Raw genomic sequence first — 4964 nt, 5'->3', positions numbered from 1 at the left:
ATATATATATATATATATATATATATATATATATATATATATATATATATATATATATATNTAGGAAACAAGTCTCGGTTCAATTTAGAATCCATGTGCACACCGCCTCATAAAAAAAAGAAATTAGCTTCAATATACATTCCCATACCGTGACACCTCCGTGTGGTGTGTGCTCCTCCAAAGATAAAAAATAATTGAATTGCTTTCTCCAAGATAAAATTACCGTAACCTTCTAAGAAATTAAGCACCACTTCATGCTTCTTGCAATTATGAATCATCAAAGTAATTTTTAATTGAACCGTATGAATTGTGTGCTAATTAAATCAGTTGTGTGCTTGAATAAAAGTAAATCCAATGCTAAGAAATTCCTGCTGTGTGCTTGAAAGAAAATTGTTGGCTGCTGCAAATAAAACCGTGACTTCGTTGCAAATTGAATGACCGTGAATAAAAACAATCTCCACATGAAATCTGCGCCTTTCCCAATTAAACAAATCACCTATGTGCTTGAATCAAATTAAAATCAGCACTTGCTTTTTCCTAATAATGAAACACCGCTCCAGCCACCTTTGCACCGAATACTTCTCCTCTTCAAAAGCAACGTAGCTGGATGTGGCAGCTGCCTCCTATTCCCACCAAACAACACCTAATCTACCTCTTACTCCTTTAAAGCAAAAGAAATGTTGCACGCTGCAGTGGAAAGACCAACACCATTTGTTTCTCAATCAATCAAAGTCTAGTAGAAGAAACATGTTTCCAGTCGAGAGTAGAAAAAACGTTACAGCCAAGTGAATAAGAAAAAGTGACGGCTGCCCTTTTTTTAGCTAGGCCATATGTCCTAAAATTAGGGTGGGGTCCACCCTAAAAACCCTAAAGTCTATGCCAAGTGTCCCTCAAAGTTTGAGCCCATCATAAAATTTGCCAACATTGACCCAATGCTCAAAATCCTAATTAAAGTTCCTAAACAACTAAGTTACAATTTAATTAAAATTGAAATGACTAATTGTTGAGCCTTTAATTTATTTTCCTCCTTCCTAATGCTCCAAAATATATCTCCAATATTTTCCCTGCAGTTAAAAAATGAAATTAATCAGCTTAGAAAATTCAAATTAACTAAAATAAGAATTTCCGATCAAATTAAGCATAACTGGAAAAAACGGGAAAATACCGGATAATTAAGCACAATTCCCTGATTAATTCTAGCACAATAAACTAAGTGAAATCAATAAAATATCGACTCATCACTTAGCATCATAACCACAATCATAATTCATCACACATCTGTGCACATAGTTAGTGAACTTTTTCCTGGATATCAACATGAACACAACTCAATTATCATCCACATCCAATCATCATCAAATAGACTTATCATGCATGTCATTCAGTCAAACATTGTCAGAAAAGTTTTCAAGCCAAGCATAGACACTGGACATAAAATTCAACCTATTCTAGGAATTCAAAATGCAAAAGTGAAAGAGAGAACCTAGGTTGCCTCCTAGTAGCGCTTGTTTAACGTCACGAGCCTGACCCAAACCTCATGGATCCACCAACGTCATTACTGAGGCATATTGTTCCACATCTCCGCCCAAATAATGTTTGAGCCTCTGACCATTCACTATCCAGCTCCGTTGTTGATTATCATCATTTGAATGCTCTAATTCCACCGCTCCATTTTGGAAAACACGCTTTACCACAAAAGGTCCTAACCATTTTGATTTCCACTTCCCAGGAAACAACTTTAACCGTGAGTTAAATAGTAACACCAACTCCCCTGGATGGAAAGTTCTCTTGATCAGCTTCCTGTCATGATAAAATTTCACCTTGTCTTTGTAACTTCTAGATGAATCATATGCATGCAGCCGCATTTCTTCAAGTTCAAGCAACTGGTCTCTTCGTTTGTTTTGAGTTTCATTAGGATCAAAATTTAAGAATTTCAAAGCCCACAGAGCTTTATGCTCCATCTCGACTGGCAAGTGACATGCTTTTCCATAAACCAACTGAAAAGGTGATAGCCCCATAGAAGTTTTCATGGCAGTTCTATATGCCCAGAGAGCATCATCTAGTTTTTGTGACCAATCTTTTCTTGAAAAAGTGACAGTCTTTTCTAGAATTCTTTTGATCTCCCTATTAGAAACTTCAGCTTGGCCATTCGTCTGTGGATGATAAGGTGCAGCCACCTTATGCTTCACCCCATAATGTTTAAGTACCTTAGCTAGCTAAGTATTACAATAGTGAGATCCCCCATCACTGATGAGTACCCTAGGAGTTCCAAAACGTGAAAAGATTTGCCTTTTTAGGAATTTGATCACAGTACTAGTATCGTTCTTCGAACATGCTAGAGCTTCAACCCATTTACTCACATAATCAACAGCCACCAAAATATATTCATTATTGAATGATGGAGGAAAGGGTCCAACAAAATCAATACCCCAACAGTCAAAAACTTCAACTTCCAGAATGCCTTGCAATGGCATCTCATGCCTCTTTGAAATAACCCCTGTCCTTTGACATTTGTCACAACTCCGAGCATGATTATGGGCATCTTTAAACAAAGTCGACCAATAAAGTCCTGCTTGCAGAACTTTCACAGCAGTGCGCTCTCCATTATAATGACCTGAATAAGGAGAATTATGACAATGCCACAAAATTTTTTCTGCTTCCTCCTTCGTTACACATCTCCTCAAAAGATTATTTGCTCCTATCTTGAATAAATACAGATCATCCCAAACGAATTGTTTGGCATCATATAAAAACTTCTTTTTCTGTTGCCAATTGAATTCTTCAGGAATAACACCTGCAGCTTTAAAGTTAGCTAAATCAGCAAACCATGGCCTTTGCTGAATATATAAAAGAGTTTCATCTGAAAATGACTCCTAGATTTCTTTCTCCTTGCTTGTTACTTCTTCATTGACTAACCGAGATAAATGATCAACAATTAGATTTTCACTTCCCTTTTTATCACGAATCTCTATGTCAAATTCTTGTAACAAAAGCACCCATCTAATCAACCGTGGCTTTGAATCTGGTTTTGTCAATAAGTACTTTATAGCCGCATGATCCGTATAAATAATCACCTTAGATCCAATGATATCAGATCTAAATTTCTCCAATGCATAGACTATAGCCAAAAAACTCTTTTTCTGTAGTAGCATAATTCAGTTGGGTTTCATTCAAAACTTTACTAGCATAGTAAATACCATGAAATACCTTTTCTTTTCTCTGACCCAACACAACACCTATGGCATAGTCACTAGCATCACACATGAGTTCAAACTCTTTATTCCAGTCTGTACCTACAATCACTGAAGCAGAAATCAATCTTTTCTTCAGAATATTAAAAGCTTGCAAACATTTAGGACTCATTACAAATGGTGTCTCTTTAACAAGCAAATTACTCAATGGCTTAGCAATCTTTAAAAAATCCTTAATAAATCTTTGATAAAATCCAGCATGACCTAGGAAGCTTCGAATTCCTTTCACATTTGTTGGTGGTGGAAGTTTTTCAATTACCTCCACTTTTGCCTTATCCACTTCAATCCCCCTGATGCGTGTGGCACCCCATGCAAAATTTAATGTGCATAAAAGATTGCAACATAGACTAGGAAGTGACTCCTAGGTCGTCTCTTAAGGACCAAACTGTAGTTCGAGAATCAGGTCCAACACGTAGTGGGGGGGGGGGGGGGGTTGTGAAAGGTTTTGTGGCTGTGGATAAACTAAATTAAAACACAAATGCAAACAGAAATGTAAAAAGAAATGTAAAAACGGAATGTGAAAATGGTTGGTCATTAACTCAATCACTATGCTTCCAATCACAGATTAATGACAAGTACACACTACTCTAATCAAAATCCAACACGAATCATCCAACTAAGTGAAGGCTAATTCGGTCTTCAAATTGCAAACTAAGCGAATGCAATGTACAAATCTAATCAGTCATGCATCGTATAGTCTAATCAACTAAACGAAGATTAAACACCGATTAGGCAACTAAGCGTATACCTAATCGCAGACACACAACAGATTAAATATTGAGCTAAATCAGAGCAACAGTATGACAAATAAAATGCAAGAGCCTCATGAATAAACTACTCTAGCCTCTAATCCAGCACAGCTAACTGACTAAGCGAAGGCTAATCATCCTATCATAATCACGAACTAAGCAAACACAATACACTTATTCCATCCTATGTGTTCTATACAGATCGATCAACTAAGCGAAGATACAATCACCAACTGGGAAACTAAGCGTATACCCGTTGCAAGAGCACAGAAAAATTTCACAGAGTGTTAGGTAGAGTAGAATAATCACAAGAACAGTCCAAGAAATCTCTAGGAAACAAAGTAATTTTATTAATGAACCCTTTCTCTCTCCTTTCCATTGCTCTTCTCGGTTTTCCTCCACCAAACAAGCATCCAAAACCTTTCTTCACCTATTACCACAGACAATGCACTAAGAAAACCAAGTTTCAACTCCTAAAGAAATAAAAGAACAACAAAGTCAACCTCCCACTTCTTCCAAATCGTTCCAACACTCACCCTTGCTTCAAACTTTTAAGAAAAACAAAATGAAATCCCTAGCTTTCCTTGCAGCACCATCCAACACTCAAAGTTAAAGAATACACTTCACAAATTTATTTCATCCATCAAAGTAAAAGCACAAGAAAAAAAGGGTTCAAGCTCCCAACAACCATGCATCAACTCAAGCTTTTTTCACTCCAAAACTCAATATGTAATGCAGTTTTTCTCATTCAACAAAGGAAACTCAAGAAGAACACAAAAATATGGCAGCAAAAGGAAACGAAAATTCAAAGTGAGTCTTCATTCAACCAAAGGAACCACCATGAAAATGCAAAGAACCATCTCCAAGCTCAAGCTTCAACATTCAAATGGAAAATGACACTAGTGCAGCCAGGGGATTTTACCGCGGTTATTTTTCACTATAGGTCGCGGTTTACGAACCGCGG

General features: G+C 36.8%; 1 pseudogene; it reads right to left on the bottom strand.

Moving 5' to 3' along the window:
- Positions 1 to 1535: 1535 nt before the first annotated feature.
- The window catches only part of LOC111242616, a 15189-nt pseudogene continuing 11760 nt past the window's right edge, over positions 1536 to 4964 (bottom strand).

This window comes from Vigna radiata, chromosome 10 (assembly GCF_000741045.1).
Source record: "Vigna radiata var. radiata cultivar VC1973A chromosome 10, Vradiata_ver6, whole genome shotgun sequence".
Taxonomy (NCBI): Eukaryota; Viridiplantae; Streptophyta; class Magnoliopsida; order Fabales; family Fabaceae; genus Vigna; species Vigna radiata.
This window is presented reverse-complemented; position numbering and strand designations above follow the sequence as displayed.